Below are 18571 nucleotides of genomic sequence, written 5' to 3' on the forward strand. Positions count from 1 at the left end.
TTTTATTTCTAGAAATTCTATTTGTTCCATTGTGTGCACCCTTTTCCCCATGTTTTGCCCATGTTTTATCTTAAAACCTGGAGCATATGGAGTATATTGACACTAATTGCTTATGTGCTAATCCCACCATTTCTCTCATTTGTGAGTCTATTTTCATTTATTTTTCTTCTACTGATAAGGGCTCACACTTCTGCTCTCTTACATATTTGATATTTTTGTTTGGATCCTGGGCACTATGAATATTATGTTTTTGAGTGCCTGAGATTTGTTTTCTTCTTTAAAGCTGGCCCTTCCTGTGAAGGGTAAGATGGTAAATTTTAATATCTCACACTTTGCAGGCCATCTGGTCTCTGTTGCACCTGCTCAACCTCACCACAGCAATGCAAAAGTAACCATAGACAATATGCAAGCAAATGAATGCTGCTGTGTTCCAATAAAACTTTATTTAGAAAGCCAGGTTGTACATCCAACTTAGCCCTTGTGCCATAGTTCATCAACTCTTGCTTTAAAAAGTGGTCAAGCATGTTTTAATTTAGTTAGGCAATTAGTTGCTCGTGAACTTGCTTGGTCCTTTCAAAGGAAGAGCTAGACTTCCCTTTGCTCGAGGAATAGTTTAGCCCAAATGCCAAGATGTGGGTTTTTTTTGAGGATATCTACTCTGTGTACCGGTGATCGACAGGTAGTTTCTACTATGCTGATTGGAATGTGAGTTCCTCCCACCCAGGAGAGCTCCAGGAACCGTTCGGTTCACCATCCATGGAGTCCACCCTGTGTGTGTGGGACTTAGTGGTATTCAGTCAAAACTCAATGAGGTGCATATTCCCAGGGCTCATTTTCTGGATTGCTCTGCCCTCTTCAGCCCTTAACCCTGCAAATTCCACCATCCCCGGCCTCCACAGACTCAGATGTTCGTCTCTGCAACTCTCAGCAAAATACACTTTGCTAGAGTTGCCCTTCCTTGTCCTGAGACTCAGAAAGGCCTCAGGGAGACAGCGGGCAATTTCAGGGCTCACTTCTTTTGTGTCCCTCTCTCAGCAATGGCAGTTCTGTGCTGCTTGCAATCCACTGTCTAAATAGTTGCTGCAAAGTGTGTCCAGTACCCACTTGTTCAGAGCAGGAAGCAAATCCTGTCCCTGGCTCTCCCTGACTGCACAGAAGGCTGGGTCCCTCTGATTGTAGTTTATTCAGTGTGTGATTCATCTCATCATTCAGTCAGAAAGGAGTTCAAGTCTCTTCCTTGAACATAAACCTTGCAAAGTGCTGTGAGCTCTTACCATAAAGGAAATACAATTTATTTGTGGTGATCAGCCACACACACAGCAAGTCACCTAGGAGCAATATAAAAGTTAACTTTTCCTGGAACATCAACCAGTGCTGCTTAGAGAAGAGGGAGAGGTGACTTACACTGAACCCTGCAGGATGCGGGGATTTGGGAGAAACAGAGAGAAGGGAAAGAATTCCAGATGACAGAAACGGTGCTAGTGAACATGCAGACCCACTTAGAATTCATGGCAAACATTTGAAACCATAACAATGAGTAAGTACTTAGCTGAAAACCACTGAGAAAAATGAGCCCCAGCACTGCATCTAACTGATCCTCCTCTTCCTCCCTCTCTCCCTCCTCCCCCTCTCTTCACTTCCTCCACCTTGTCCTTCTCTGTCAACCCAATTTAGCCACTTAAGTCTTCTCTTTCTCCTTCTGTTTCAAATGTATTTCTCCCCAAGACTTTCATCTCAGCGCCTCTCTTCTCTTTATAAAAGATATGTTTTGGTCTTCTTAGCTCAGGCATTTTATGCAAATGCCTACCCAAATCTATTGCTCCCCAAATCTATTGCTATTCTTAGCTTAGGCATTTTGTGCAAATGCCTCCCCAAATCTATTGCTCCCTCTCTAATTTTGACCAAGGATAAAGTGAGCATTTCCACTTAGTGGTAGCGGGTGCCACTATGAGCCACATCCAGGTCCAGCCACGCTCTGTGCATGCCGGTCTCGCCCATGATGGGGACCTCAGAGCAGAGCTGATGGTGCTGCTTCCACATCTTCCACCCACGCCAAGGGCCACGTCCTTCCTGCTTTGGACAACGCATCCCACAGCCACGTTCTTTTCCCAGCTCCCTGCCCATCATCATTCTGTCCTTTTCATCTTTTTGATGTGATTTCAAGAACCCCTCCCCTCTTATAGACTCTCTTTAGACCCCTGAAGTAATTTTTTTTTTTTTTTTTGAGATGGAGTCTCACTCTGTCGCCCAGGCTGGAGTGCAGTGGTGAGACCTTGGCTCACTGCAAGCTCTGCCTCCCGGGTTCACCCCACTGTCCTGCCTCAGCCTCCTGAGTAGCCGGGACCACAGGAGCCCGCCACCATGCCCGGGTAATTTTTTTGTATTTTTAGTAGAGATGGTTTCACAGTGTTAGCCAGGATGGTCTCGATCTCCTGACTTCGTGATCTGCCCGCTCGGCCTCCCAAAGTGCTGGGATTACAGACGTGAGCCACCGCGCCCAGCCTAGACTCCTGAAGTCACTTTTGAAAACCCCTGCAAGATTGCACTACACAGAGATTTAGTGAGACCTCCCCATATATGGCTCCTGCATGCTCAGACATCTCCCCATTGCCTCGAAAGTTAACACGGAGACACCCATCAGGATTCAGGATGCCGCACACATTGAGCTAAGCCTCGCAGTCACCCAGGAGGCCCGTGCTCACCTCTGCCACCCACGGATCTGCTCAATCCTCCCTGAAGACGCTCCACTCTTGCCCCTCAGCACTCCTTTGCTCCCTGCACCTGCTGTGCCTGCAGAGCCCCAAGGCCCTCCCCACTCCCACTCGGCTCACGCCCTGTCTCACCTGCCTGCTCTTCTCCATCCTCCAGGGCTGAGGGGCAGAGGACATACATTCTGCACGGAGCAGGCAGAGGCCTCCGTGTGACCCTCATCCCAAAGCCGAAAGCTCCATGACCTTGATAAGTCACAATTCCCCTTGGCCTCAGTTATCTCATTTGTAAAATGAGCACAGTGGGATAATAAAATGTGTTATTGTACCAGCAGACAGTAGGTGAGTCCCTCGGATCAGGCTTATCAAGTGTGTGTTTACAGCAAGCAGTAAAGAGATTGCTAAATCGCTTTGTACAAGAAATAAATGATGGTGTTGCAGTAAGAAACAGCTGAAGAGAAACAGGGAAAGACTGAGTAGAGGAGAAGAGAGAGGGAGGAGGGGGAGGAGAGGGAAAGGGAGAAAAGGGAGGGAGAGAGAGGATAAGAGAGAGAGGGAGGAGAGAAGAGAGAGGAGGACAGGAGAGAGAGGGAGGAGGGAGACAGAGGAGGGTAGAGAGAGGGAGGAGGGAAGAGAGAGGGAGGAGAGAAGAGAGAGGGAGGAGGGAAGAGAGAGGGAGGAGGGAAGAGAGAGGGAGGAGGGAAGAGAGAGGAGGACAGGAGAGAGAGGGAGGAGGGAAGAGAGAGGAGGGTAGAGAGAGGGAGGAGGGAGACAGAGGAGGGAAGAGAGAGGGAGGAGGGAAGAGAGAGGGAGGAGGGAAGAGAGAGGGAGGAGGGAAGAGAGAGGAGGACAGGAGAGAGAGGGAGGAGGGAAGAGAGAGGAGGACAGGAGAGAGAGGGAGGAGGGAAGAGAGAGGAGGACAGGAGAGAGAGGGAGGAGGGAAGAGAGAGGAGGACAGGAGAGAGAGGGAGGAGGGAGACAGAGGAGGGTAGAGAGAGGGAGGAGGGTAGAGAGAGGGAGGAGGGAAGAGGGAGGGAGGAGGGTAGAGAGAGGGAGGAGGGAAGAGAGAGGGAGGAGGGTAGAGAGAGGGAGGAGGGTAGAGAGAGGGAGGAGGGAAGAGAGAGGAGGACAGGAGAGAGAGGGAGGAGGGAAGAGAGAGGAGGACAGGAGAGAGAGGGAGGAGGGAAGAGAGAGGAGGACAGGAGAGAGAGGGAGGAGGGAAGAGAGAGGGAGGAGGGAAGAGAGAGGAGGACAGGAGAGAGAGGGAGGAGGGGAAGGAGCGGGGGCCCACTGTGTGGCCCTGCCCTTGGTCTCCCTGCGCCCCCCACACGTCCTGCTCCGTGGGCTCAGTCAGGTCTGCGTCCTAAGTGCAGTGCTGTCAGGGGCCTGGGCGCAGGAGGAAGAAACAGGAGAAGCCAGGATCTGACTCCGGACCTGGGAAGGCGCAAAGCCACGGTGGCTGAGGGCCTGGGGGTGACATGAGGCTGGCCCATGGCAGCAGCCTGCGCTCCACAGCCCTCCTCAGCGCTGAGTCCCGCCCCTACCACGTTGGATGCAGAGCCCAGTGCTGCAGCAGAACACAGCCCTGCAGACAGCGTCCCCGGCTGTCTCCCTCCCCTTGACCTCACAGAAGCGGAGAAGGAGGTGCAGGAAGATGAGCTGGCTCCGGAGGACCCAGGGCGGAGCTGCTGGCCTTTGCAGCCTTCAGAGTCTCCAGGTTCTTCCTCCGCACTTGTGGGACTGAAGGCCGCTGGAGCAGGTGACTCACGCTCCCACAGGCTTAAGTCCACACTTTCAGAGAACACCGTGGCAGTGACCGGAGGCTCCACGCGCCCGTCTGCGGAAGATCCTGCTTCCTCCCTGCAGTTTCTGCCGCTTCGCTCCGGCCTCACCGTGCTTTCCCCGTTTCCCTCCCGCTGCCGGTGCCCTGTGGCCCCGACCTCGCGTCCCCCTCGCCAGCCTCTAAGGGAGTGGACAGGTGTCCGGGGCTCCCGTCCACACAGTGTGCAGGTCAACACTAGGAGTCGGTGGCTTCTGCGGCCTGGCAGGGTCCACGGTGCTGCGGGATCCAAAACGCCAGGCGAGCCCCACGGCCTGCGGGTGCCCAGGAGGTGCAGACTGAAGGGCAAGACCTTGTCAGAGAGAGAAAGAAGCAATAACGCATCCGATTTCACCTGCTCACGGAGAGAGCTACACAGCCCACCCCGACACTTTTACACGACGAAAGGGGCTTCGTGGTCCGGCAAGCCTGAGCTAAAACGCAGGTCCATCGCTTAGCCTGCAGCAGTTCTTCAAGCTTCGGGGCTTCGGTTTCTTCCTCCACCCCACGGAGACGGCTGTGCAGGGCCGTGGTGTGGCCCGAGCCGGGCTGCGTTTGTGGCTTCCTTCCCGGCACCTGCTGTGTCCTCGGGGTCTTGGGTGGCCGCTCCCATCGTGGACAGAGGCCAACAGAGGCCACTTTCCATGATACACATGTTCGTCTTGGTGTTTTCCCCACACACAAAAATAAGACAGGAGTGCCTACGAACATTTTTCTTACATTTGGGGAATTACGGTTTCCAAATTAGCAGTCTGTGCAATCTACTTGTACACACCCATTTCAAAAGAATGTTCCCGAATGTCAAAGTGAGGATGCTCAGGAAACCCAGGATGAAGAAGAAGTCTCTGAAATGGGAGCAGGGCTTCATGCCCTGTTCTGGACATTTCTGCTAACAGACACCAACTCACACCTGACGACCACTGGGAAAAGGCTGTGAGCACTGGGAATCCCACTGGGCGGGGCCCCTCCCACGCAGGAATCCCTTGCTCACGGAATCTCGGTGCTGAGATGTGCCGGAGTGGCCCTGAACCCCTGCTCTCGAGGTCACAGAGCAGGCTCTTCACCAAGAGCCTCACACAGCAGGAGTGGGGGGCGCATCATGACCACACAATCACGGGTGTCTGTGTGCACCCCTGCACGCCTGTCACCCACAGCCCCCCTGCGTGTCTCTGAGTGCCTGTCTGGGGAAGAAAGGTGGGCTGGTTTCAAGAGTACCAGAATTTGATGACTTGTATATCAATGCCTTATGTGATGGTGTCTCCGCGTGGAATAAAATAAAATGGGGTTGTAGAAGGGGAACGAGAAAGGAACAATCAGGCTCACTGGGGAAGCAGCGAGCCACCTGCTGTATAAATACAGAGCCCCACCAGGTACACAAACACCACGGCAGCCTCGATCCATTTTGGAAAGACTGGCTTTCTTCATTTTCTGTCAGCCGAGACTCCGAGAGGCCATGAAGTATAATTATGGATGGCTGAGGTGCCCACAGACGGAGGCGGGTCTGCAGGGACGCCGCAAGGCCCCGGTGAGTGGCAGTGCATTGGTCGTGAGTGGCGCTCAATCACCAAGGCTGCGCTTATGAGGGATCAATGAACAGGAACTCATTACATCCCGACCAAAACCGGCCACAGGACCGGGAAGCCCAGGTAGGCGAATGCGGGTTAAATTATATATTGTCTTTACTGTTGTTTCATTTCACAAAACTGCAAAAGTCCAGGCAACATTTTGTCAGTAAAAAACAATAAAGAATATGAAAAGCCCATCTTCACAGAACATTGGACATTGCAAAACAACCTACAGCTATTATCGGATATATCAAAACTGACACGTAAAACTTTGGCTGTTGATTGGACCATATCTCACGGGGACAGCACCCGCTCGTCCTCATCCCCTCTTGGATGGCGCTGCGTATCCAGAGGACCATAGGCAGAGAGCTGATGAGTTTAATTGAATTGGCGGTATTTGGATGATTGAAAAAATTGGTGACATTGCAAAGCTGGTCACTAGACATTCAGGAGCAGAGAGAGCTGGAGGAATCGCCTGGATGAGAAGGGATGTTCATTCTATTCACATAAAGTTTATAAAACCAGCACTGCTTTGTGGATCCATTGTGAATAGATTGACAATTCGTTGCTGTTTACATTTTTAAAAAACTAAATAAACTGATATACACATTCACTCTAAGGTCATCAAAAAGGAAATTGTTCACAAAAAGAAAAAAATGGTTCCTGTATTTTGTGTCTCATGTTTCATTTCTACCCATGGGATACGAGTTCTGTGTTTTCATAAGATTTTCCTTCTTTCTAGTACTGCACCAGCAGCTGTGTGTGTGTGTGTGTGTGTGTGTGTGTGTGTGTGTGTGTGTGTGTAAACTATAGCCAAATTAAATCATGAGGAAATCATTAGGAACATTGCATTTTCCTGTGCTGCCTAGAGAAGGAGAAAAATGAATGCACAAAAAGCCAAACACAGATCTGATCCTCAACTACAGATGTGAGAAGAAGCTGGTTATGCAGAGCCGACACCCTGCAATTCCCTCTGGCACACCTAACTCATATCAGGTTGGGCTCATCATTGTATTATATGGCTGCACATCTGCTTCCTGGGTTTCTGAGAGACTGTATTTAAAACATAAAGGTTTGATATTAAGGGAAATAATTAACATGTTTCTTGGCACCTGGCCCGCCGGGACAGAACACCACACCACCTGAAAATGGCAGCTTCTCTAATATCTCACATTACCTGGAGCACTTCCTGGAGTAATACAGAAGAATAATTGTGATCATATGCCCTCCCCAAAAAGACGGTCATGTTACAGACACATCAGATAGCTATGTGATCTCACAGGTGCAGACGGTAGGCATTTGGTCGCCTTAGTCAACATGCCGGAGGTCAGTTCCAGAGCCTCCTTGACTTGGTGTGAGTTTACTTTAGAAAATGTATCCTATCTCATGGATAAGACATTTACATTTTTCAACTAACTCTGAAAGCCCAAAAGATTTCCGTTTGGAAACATACACCTACACATACCTCAGAAACTTTCACGAAAAGACCATGCCCTGAAATTTACTACCACTTTATGAACATTTACTATTTCCTGCAGTCTCACTGGAGAAAAAGTTTCTAGATTTATCAGGCATCCTTTAATTTTTCATTTCCTTTGATTACACAAAGAAACTCATTCTCATGGGATGTGTGACTTCTCAGAACAGAGTAGGAACAGCAGAAAGCAGGGTTAGCTGTTGGGCTGTTCATTTTTTCCTTTCTCTCCCACTGTTATGATTATTCTAACATGTGAGTAACAGAATATGTATTTATGTAATCTTCCCCTCTGACATTGTTATGACATATTTTAGACTTGAGGCATTTTTTCTAATTTTACTTTTAAATGTATAAAACATGTTTATGGCCAGGCATGGTGGCTCACGCCTGTAATCTCAGCACTTTGGGAGGCCAAGGTGGGAGGATTGCTTGAGCTCAGGAGATCGAGGCTGCAGTGAGCTTGATCACACCACTGCACTCCTGCCTGGGTGACAGAGTGAGACCCTGTCTTAAAACAACAACAACAAACAACAACAAAGAAAACATTTTTATTTTGTTTTAAATTTAGGGAAACTCAAGAAGATATTTAGGGGATAATCGCTCATCCAGCAGACGCCCTATTCAACCCTCTCTGAAGAATGCTGTGTGGCAGTGATCGTCCCCTCAGAAGATGACGATCGGTTCCCCAGCAGAGCACATTTGGAGAAGGTTGGAGGCTGGAAAGCGCCCTTGCCCTCTGCACTGCACCATGGTGAGTTCTATTTTTCACCTGTGGACCCCGTGGAATCTGCCCCTGCTTTATTTCTGCTCGTGGTTTGCACGGTCAGCTAGCTCAATTCTAGTGCATTTCAGTATTTCCATTGCAATTAGCGTTGTTGCTTTCCCTGTGCAAAGGTGGGAGAGTGACAGGGAGCTCAAACTCCTCCAGGAGAACAGCCGGCCAGTAGAAAGTGATTGAATGATCTCATTTCAGGCTTTTTGTTAGACAACAGGCAGCACTCTATGAAGATTGATACAGAAGTGCTGGGCTTGGCTGGCTGGATCATCAAATGGATTGATATTATACTCCAGCAGCAGATGAAGACAAAGTTAACTGTTATCATACTCAATACAGGGGCTTGTCAGGGGCGGAAAATCACCCCGTGTCACTGATTATGGGAGCGTTTCATGACTGTCATGCGAATTTAGTGGCCAGATGTCCTGGCCAGGCTGCTGGGCCAAAAACTCTTTATTTGTAAGAGAAGTAAAGAACGCCTGCAAGTTCAGCCCGTGGAGTCCCAAATCAAGGCGGCTCTGGCACTCCTGAGACCCCAGATAAAAGCGCAGAATGCCAGGTGACTGATTCGCAGAAAACAGAAAGGTATAAAAACGTCTGCATCTCGGCTCCTAGAAGATGTGCAACTGGATTCCACTGGCAAAGATTTCTGTGTGTTCCCATCTCTGATGCACGTTTCAGGGATAATAAAGATGCCATGCGGCGAGCTTGATAATTTTGGGGGCAGTGGGAATAACACTAACCACTTATTATATGTATCTTGCTCACTCCTCTCATCGGTGCACACACACACCCCAACAGCAGAGAGGATGTTGTTTCTAGGCTGTGATGGGGAATGGAGACCAGCAGAGACTAAAGCGGCTTGACCTGAGTCACACTCTGTGCCTATGATACCAGCAGGGCTTGAGGGGGTTTCCCACATCCCAAGTGTCATCCCTGCCCCCCTGCTCACACCCATCCTACCCTCCGTGCCCTGCTGCGAGGAGAGCAGGCAGGGCATGAGGCATGCCACCGCACGAAATCACAGGACGGGATGGTTCTGGACAATGCAGACGTGATGTGCCGTCTGTGTCTCCTAGATGCTATCAAACCACAATGGCAAGTGTATGCACACGGCTTCCCTTTCCAAGTATGTCTGGGTAAGGGAAAGCAGCCCCTTGCTGGGAATCACTGGGATCAAGTCCCACCAGGCCCAGCAATCTTTGCTGTGTCCCCAACACATGAAACAGACCTGGGCATGTGGTGGAGGTCCACACTTACTGAGTAGATCGTTACTTCCCAACGACAAAATCTAGAAGGTGGCTGGGGGTCAGTGAGGAGAAGCAAGACAGGAACCCAGTTCATGGAGAGCCTCAGACACCAGAGAGGGCCCAGGTGTTACTCCAGGTTCGGAGGAAGCTGATGGAACATTTCCAGTGGGAGAGCTTTATTATCTGATTTGTTTAAAAATAAAAACATCCCGGTGGAACGTGACGCGGCCGCGGTGGAACGTGATGCGGCGGGGAACGCAGATCACAGGGACCAAAAGCAAAGCAGAGGCAGCTGCGAGCAGGGGTGGCTGAGCCGATCTGGGGCAAGGGGGGAGAGGGGGCACAGGCAGGGCGGCTGTGCTTGAACCTGGGGTTTGAAGTGGAACCAGCTGGGCCTGCGAGGGCTGGAACCTGGGACCAGGAATGAGAGGAAGTCCTGCACTGAGCAGCAGCAGGGATGAGGATGTTGGTGGCCACTGTGGACAGTATCAGGGTAGGACGAGGGATGTGTGTGGGTCTAGGATCAGAAGTCGAGAGTTCTAGTTTAATCGGACTCAACCTGAGATGCCTGTGAAGCTTTCAGGTGAACTTCAGCTCAGAAAGTGGTAGCTGGCTGTGTACGTGTGGGAGTTCAGTCCCAACTGGGTGCCGTTAAAGCTGGGTGGAGACGTGCAGGGAGAGACGTGAAAGTGGCTCAGATCCACCAGAAAGAAAACCAAGGTGAGAGGCTGGAGGGCATTTTGTCACTCTCCGGACTCTGCTGCCCTACACTAAAACCCCGTGAAGGGGAAGAAGGGACAGAGCGGGAGAGGACCTTGCAGTGGGTCTTGCTGACCCTCTTACGCAGACCTCCTCTCCGACTGCATGTGTCTGTCTGCTGTATCTCTGAAGAACCCTGAAAGCCCCTCTCTTTCCTTTAATCATAAAACTCTTCTTGAGAAAGCAGCGCACCCTCGCTGTCTCCACATGTCAATCATCTGTCACCGCCTGGCATTCCGTCCTCTCCCTACCCGATCCCACCCGTGGCTCTCCGTAGTGGCCCCAGTATGCTGCCTTTTGTTCTGATGACATTTAAAATAGCAGCAGGAACCTGCTGGGAGACAGCATCATCCGTGAAAGGAAGGTTGACCATGGAGGAAAATAAAACCAAACTGTTTTTGAGTCCTGGATCTGCAGTTCTCTAGTTTCTTGATCATGCACATTTTATTTTCTTTGTCTGCATAAATAAACATGATTTTCTTCACCTGTCAGGGAATACTTCCAGTTCTTCTCTCACACACAGAGCAGGATATATGGAGAATGCTGGCAACCTCCGTTTTTCTGGGCCCTTTCTCTTTCCGGATACATAAGAGCATTTGTCTCTCCTGCCCTGAGAGTGACGATGGTCCTGGAACTCGACTCGGCCACTGAAACGTGGGCAGAAGTGATGTATGCTGTTTGCAGGAAGACGCACTTACACGTCAGCGCAGGTCCTGCACGGCACTGGCCTTTTGGGAAAGGACAGCACAGGCTGAGATGGGGACCCCAGACCAAAGAAGCCTGGATCTGAGCCCCCCACAGAGGGCGGCTGACCTGGAAAATCACCTTGATCTGCAATGGATTTTGCATGAGTAAAAAATAAACTTTGGTTGCTAAGCAAATGTGATTTAGGTAATTGTTTAAATTGTGGAATGACCCAGCTTATCCTAGAAATTCGTGGGATTAAATGAGGTAGGGTAATGGAGAGTACTTAATAAATTATGAACTTCTGCCATATAACATGCTTGTTAGCTATCACAGCGGTAAGTCTTTAAATGTAAGTACCTGGTTAATGGGCAGAAATAGCTGCCTAAATTCACTCAATGTTGTCAGCATAGAGGAAGGGACTACCATTTTATTTTTGTGGTTAGCTTTTCATTTATCTTTTCTTTCAACCCAGACTAGCCTGGTTAACACAGGGATTCCTGAAGAAGAGAGGGCAGAAGGCCATTTGCCTGTTTGTTCACCACGTCCCCAGACCTGCATTCATTCAGGTTATGCAGTTTTCTCACCAGGATAGCAGGAAGGGATGCTGTGTTCTGATGGCAACACTCGGCAAAGGTGGGGCCTGCAGGCCTCACCGCAGGGTGCTGCTCCCCTCTGGATGTCCCTCAACCTGCTGAGGTGTCCACACCCCACACAGGAGCTCTGCTATGACCACCTGGCACGACCCCCATCCTTCTTGGGTACTGAGCCCCTGTCCAGCCACCATGGCCCCCAGGCCCTGCCCCACCCAGCTTGGCTCCATCTAGTGGATTTTGGAGTGAGAAGCTCAGGAAGGGAAGGGAACCAGAGGAGAGGGAATGACCAGGAGAGAAAGAAGCTGTAGAGGAAATGTTTTTGTCAGATTTTTATCAGCTCAGTTCTATAGCAAAAGTTATTTTAAGTTGATCAGAAGATGGAAATGTATGTAAATATATATATGTATACAGACACACACAACAAACACATGCACTTATATAATATTACACTACATATTTATATGTTCTTTTTAATACAAATGGACAATTATTTAGCATGTGCTATTTGTAGACAAATTCTATGGAAGTGTGGTTTCTGAAGGAGCATTATTAGTACTGAGAACACAGCATGAAGTCTATTATGGTCTCTGATTCTGTCGGCTTCTCTCTGGACCTTGACTCCAGTGGTCTTATTGACAATGCAAGATTTTTTTTTGTATTTGAAGTATGGCTTCTACGTCTATATTCAGATGTTAAGATTCCTTTTAAAAATCAAATCCAAGACACACTAATTAGTGATGATATGTTTGAACTGGAAAGAGAATGTACTTGAAAAAATAACCATGATAGCTCTAAACAAATGTCGTGGGACAAATGAGTATCTACAGAATGTCCCAAAGCACCCTGTGGTCACCATGTTACACACAGACTCCTACACTTGGCCACTTTCAGACAGTTACTGATCTTTCATATTGCTGTTATTTTGGGTGTTTTAAATTAATAATTGGGTTCACCCTGGCAGCCACTCTACCTGACAGGGAACTGAGAGGAACCACTTCTCCTGGCGACACCCCTGCCAAAGGAAGCCCAGTCACCACTGGGGCTTGGGTAGCCCAAGAGAGGGCCTGCTTGATTCTAGGGGGAGAAAAACCACTTCCATCATTTGACAATAAACACACAACCAAGCAAAATGCGTTCAGCTCTGCAGAATGCTGGCAGTTTGGTAAAGAGGGCAAAGTGTATACTTTGCTCACAATCAGTTATCTCTGACAAACTGAAATCCAAATACTAGAAGACAATTATAACTTTTTTCCAAAGCGAATATAAACTTGTAGCCACCAGTTACCATACATAATGGGACTAAGCTCCCTGAACTGGCATTTCAGCAAAAAGTACAATGTACTTTTAAAGTCAAAATGGCATAATTATTATAAAATACACTTTTGACATGGAAGGAAAATTAAAAACAGATTCCCAAATAATTATAAAATTATTTTCTGACTCTGGCACATTTTTGACGAAGAAGTGTCTGCACAGCTGGTGGGGAGGTGCTGGCCTTTTCCCTGTGCTTGGTGTAAACGTGGCTGTCAACATTTTCATTTAACATTTTTAATGTGATTTTAAACTTAAGAGGACACATTCCTTTGGACTTAAAATGTGATTTTACTTCATAAAATATTTCTTAAAATATGACCACTTTTAAAAAATGGAAAAGTTCCCCACGTCCCTTTAATTTTTGGCAGTGTTTTCATTACACAATTTATTCTTTTCGTAGAAATTCAGTTGTGTGCATTCATCAATCTTTGCCAAAATACTGCTTTTGTCCTGTGTCATTGCAATGTTCTTCTGACCCGAAAGTATAGCTTTAGGAATACAAAAAAATCCCGCATGGTGACAAAAATACTGATCAGCCCTGCTTCCAATATCTTCTAAAATTAGGTTTGTGTTCATACAGCCCACACTATGCCATAAATATTTACAAACGGATTTGGTCATGAGAACCAATGAGGTCTGTTCTTGAGGCAACACAGGTTGGCCTCATTTTAAACCGAGGTGGCATTTCTCTGTGGCTCCACAGCACAGGGAGCCCTGCCTGGGGCCCCGCTCATGACCTGACCTCTGTGCCTTCCTGGCACTGATGAGATTCGCCAGAGAAGACCTCCGTGCTTCACCTCCATCCTGCCCAACACAGACGTCGCGTCTCAGGAGCCACATAGACTCAAGCGAACGTTCCCGCCCTGCGAGGTGCTGACGCTGACACAGAAAAGTTCCCCTGGGGGTCAGGAGGCAGGAGGTTCGGGAAAGGGGAGTCAGCGGCGCTGCACGGGGCCCGCAGGTGGCTTCCCCTCTGTCAAGGCTGCTGCCGCGTTTTCGATGAACACAGGTGTGGAGGGAAAAGCAGAATGCAGGGAGCACCCCAGGGTTTCGGGGCTCATTCACCCCGACGAGGGAGAAGCCCCCACCCAGAAACAGCCGCCGCCCCGCTCAGCTTCACGCCGTCTTTCCTTAGGAAGGCTTCTGTCTTGGGGGTCTCCTGAGACCCCACATTTCATGAATTGTTTAAACTTGGCACATAACCCAATACAATATTTGTAAATGAATAGTGCTGAGAGGAATAAAAATAGCGCCTCATATCCCTGCGGGAGAAACAGCATCCTGTGAGGGGGTCAGGAGGCCCTGGGTGGCATGGTCCCTGCAATTTCCTCCCAGCCCCACACCCTCTCCTGGTTCCTACTCCACCTTGTTCTGCACAGCTGACCGCACTTTCATTCACAAGGAATTCAAATCAGGGCATAGAAGCAACACAATGTCCATAATGCATGCTGGCTGTTAGTAATTTTCAAAGTAGAAAATATGAAATTAAAATAAAGATGGAAAGTAACACTTATTGTAAAGCTCCTGTGTGCCAAGGCCCTCCCTGAATAGCAACAGGAGAGCGTGGTGCTGATTCAGACATGGGCCGTGGCCTTTGCTGTGCCTGTGAGGGTGTAGACAGCCCCTCCGAGCCTCAGGCCCAAACCACTGGGTACAGGGCGGGCCTCCTAGGGGCCACTTGGGGTCTCCTTCCTTTCCCCCTCTTTTCCCACTGTTGACACTCACAGACCCCGCAGGATAAATATTGTCAGTCTCACTGGAAACATGAATCTCAAAGATTTCCAAGGGAAATAAATCTCACAGATGTGAACTGACCGGTGCATTTCCAGGTAGTGGCATTATTGGGATGACCTTTGTGACTGTGGGATCAGTGACCACCATACTAGAAATTGCAGTAACGAAGACATACTTCAGTTGCACCGTCCACACCAGTGTCTGTGGCTACTGAGATAAAATGGGATGGCTACCAAGGAGCCAGCAACCAACGTCCAAACTGACGGAGGCTTAGGAAAATCACTTGTGTTAATATGCAAACTACCAGTGAAGAAGGCAGCACTCTCTTGACGGTGTTGCCAGATTGAAAGATGCTTCCCAAACTAGCTGCCATGATGAATATTTATGGGTGCTGGGGAATGTCAGGAATTTCGAGACTCACAGAGGTGCCCAACAAGGAAAATTAATTCATAAGCTGACAATCAGTGAGCACCTATTATATCCCAGCTGCATAAGGGGAAATGAGAATTCCTAGATAGAAATGAAAGAAGAGAAGTTGTGAGAAGCTGCCACTGCTTCACGCCAAACAAATCTGAAGTGTGATCAGTCATGCTCTGGTAGGCTCAGAGACGAGAAGAGCTGTAAGTGACTGTGTCTCATAACAACTTTGTATCATTTTATGTGAAAAAAAGAATCTTCCTCCTTAGGCTGGCCACCGCCTGGGTGGTATCCCTTGGTTGGGTGGTTCCCCCATTGGATTTATTCAGGCTCATGGATGTGGTTTCAGTGCAGCCTTAGGAATGGACTTGGGTGATTTGTGACCCCCTCTGCGGGCTGACTGTCTCAGCAGAGCACGGATACTAACGAAATAGGTAAAAGCCAACCTTTGGTTTAGGTTAATGTTGTTGATTCCATAGTGGGAGACAAATATAATTATTTAGAATCAAAGTGGCATGAAGTGGCAGGGTTTCCCAGAGCAATACAGTGCTAAATTCTGAGCTTATGTGCCTAAAAGGTACTAGGTTTGATCAGACCAGGAGGGGAGATTAACTAGAAGTGATGCCAAAGAAGAGAAAAACATTTCTGAGCCTGAGAAAAACAGAACTTTTATTGATCTAAGTGGACTGTGGACGGTAGATCTCAAGGCCATCTCAGACATTTGCAATTTACACAGAAGTCCTGAAGGAGGCGGGGCCACAACACTGAAGGGAGAATTGACGTCTGAGGTAACTCAACCCATCACTCCCACTTTCTGGTAGGAGGATCCTGGGTCTGATTATCTAGCTTAGTGTGGACAAGAGAATAGATGCATAAATCAATATGTGAACTTCTGTGGCAAAACAGAAGCTTGAATTCTCTCAGGAACTCAAGGTGCTGTGGGTTGGACTGTGTCCCCGAAAAGGAGGTGTTGAGGTCTTAAGCCACTCCTGGGAACGTGATCCTATTTGGAAATAGAGTCTTGGCAGATGATCAGGTTAAGACAGAGTCATGCTGAGTCAGGGTGGCCCTAAAGGTCATGACAGGGGTCCTTATAAGAAGATGGGAACGTGGACAGACTCGTGATGGTAGAAAGCCATGTGAAGATGGAGGCAGCAGTGGGAATGAGGGGTCTGCAAACCACGGGAGGCCAAGGACGCAGCACCACCGACTGGAGGAGATGAGAAAGGACCCTCCGCAGGAGGCTGCAGAGGGAGGGCAGCCTTCACTGCAGACTCCTGGCCTCCAGACTATACGAAAATAAATTCCTGTTGGTGAAGGTCACCTGGCTGGTGGTGATGTGTCACAGAAGCACTAGGAAGTGGCAATCAGGTGAACAGCAGGTGATTAGATTTCCTTGCAAGATGCTCGGTTGTTTTTGTCTGCATCATTTTAAGACATGAATGTGCCCATTTCGCAGAAGTAGAATGGATGGCAACATGTTGCCTTCGTCTCCAATACCTGTTTCCATGCGATGTCGTTCTTGCAGAGATTTCACAATGATGAGAACGTCATGAATAGAAACCACACGGTCTCTTCTGCTCATGGGCTCCTTTCCTTAAATAACATGGACATAAAACCTCTCTGGGCTCCAGGGCAGCAGGAGGAGAGGATGTGGCAATGTTTATACTTCCACTGGCTCACCTGTTGACTGACGGTCCTCTGACCTCCCCTGTGGTGCTGCTGTTGGTGAAATCCAGCACCAAGTGAGGACCCTGAAGAATACGTGTCTTTGCAGCGTTCCCGCTAAAACCAGAAAAAAAAAAAAAAAAGGAGATGAAGAAGATGGAGCCTGGGGAAAGGGAGCTTGCTTGGAGAATATTTTCCATGGAAGCCAAGGGAGCATCCCTCTCCCTTTTGGAGGCACGTCGAGGCCGATTGACTTGACGATGATTTGCTGTTTGGCGATGGCTCCCTCACTCCCGAGCGTGAGTGATGGCTGGAGACAGCTGTCAGAAAGCAGCAGCTCGCCCGCCCAGGCCCTTAAAGTAAAAATGAAAAAAAGGAACTGTTTTTAAAATAATGGAGCTCCCTAGGAAAAATATGCTTCATGATCTGCTTTGTGGGAAGTATTTATTTCTCTCTGTTTGTGAAAGGGGTTTATCAAGCCCAGTGCATTTCTCCACACTAAAACAATAACCTCAAAATCTATACACAGAAAAAAACCTCTGCTGAAATATAGGCACTATATATATATCACATGTACAGAGGGAGAAAAAGGATGTGAGAGTCTATCTGTCAACCCTTCCCCAGGTCCATCTGTCTACTTCTGTCTGTGTCCATGTGAAGCTGAAACCGACTACAGGTGTGAGTGTCCACAGGCTTTGCAGCCCTAAGCCTTAAACAGACCCTCTCCCCTGGGCCTGACTCTAACTTCCACAGAGGCCACGATGAACAGCACTGGCGTGCTGTCCTGCTCCCCCATCTTTTTGCAAGGATGCAGGAGGAAAGCCACGGGCAGGAGGGCTGCTGAGGCCTGGAGGCTGCGGCCCAGCTTCACTCACTTGGGGAGCTCAAGGAAACTTTTCTTGTGATGGGTGTGACTGAGGGAAGGGATCTGTGTTTGCTAATTGCCTGTTAGACCAGGTGTGGAGAAGCGTTGCTGCTTTCTCTTCTAAACATGAAGCGTCTGAGGTTCATAGAGGTTAGGGATGCCTGAGATCATCCGACACTCTCTAGAACTCGGGGAGCAGATGAGCAGCTGCAGTGTGCAGGACACCAGGTGTGGGACAGAACGTGGGTGCTCACAGGCCACCCCCAGGAGGCTGGGGCACGGGTGTGGAGCAAGGCAGGTTTGGGAGTGAATCTCAGCTCCAGCTTTCCCTTCCTGAGGGATGTCAGGAGCATCAATTTCCAACCGTGCACCTCACAGGACTGTATTAAATGATAGAAAGTCAAAAAAAGAATGTGGGAAAATGTGTGGCCTACATCAAACACTGAGCACGTGCACTGCACTTCACACGTGTATGTACACACGTGACTCTGCAGGTGCTCTGCGTGTCCCACACTTGTGTACACACGTGACTCTGCAGGTGCTCTGCATTTGTGTCACACTCTTGCATACAGGTGAATGTGTGGGTGCTCTGCGTGTCCCACACTTGTGTACCTGCCTGACTCTGCAGGTGCTCTGCCTGTCCCACACTTGTGTACCTGCCTGACTCTGCAGGTGCTCTGCGTGTCCCACACTTGTGTACCTGCCTGACTCTGCAGGTGCTCTACGTGTCCCACACTTGTGTACCTGCCTGACTCTGCAGGTGCTCTGCGTGTCCCACACTTGTGTACCTGCCTGACTCTGCAGCTGCTCTGCGTGTCCCACACTTGTGTACCTGCCTGACTCTGCAGGTGCTCTGCCTGTCCCACACTTGTGTACCTGCGTGACTCTGCAGGTGCTCTGCCTGTCCCACACTTGTGTACCTGCGTGACTCTGCAGGTGC

This window comes from Gorilla gorilla, chromosome 17 (assembly GCF_029281585.2).
Source record: "Gorilla gorilla gorilla isolate KB3781 chromosome 17, NHGRI_mGorGor1-v2.1_pri, whole genome shotgun sequence".
In the NCBI taxonomy this organism is placed as follows: domain Eukaryota; kingdom Metazoa; phylum Chordata; class Mammalia; order Primates; family Hominidae; genus Gorilla; species Gorilla gorilla.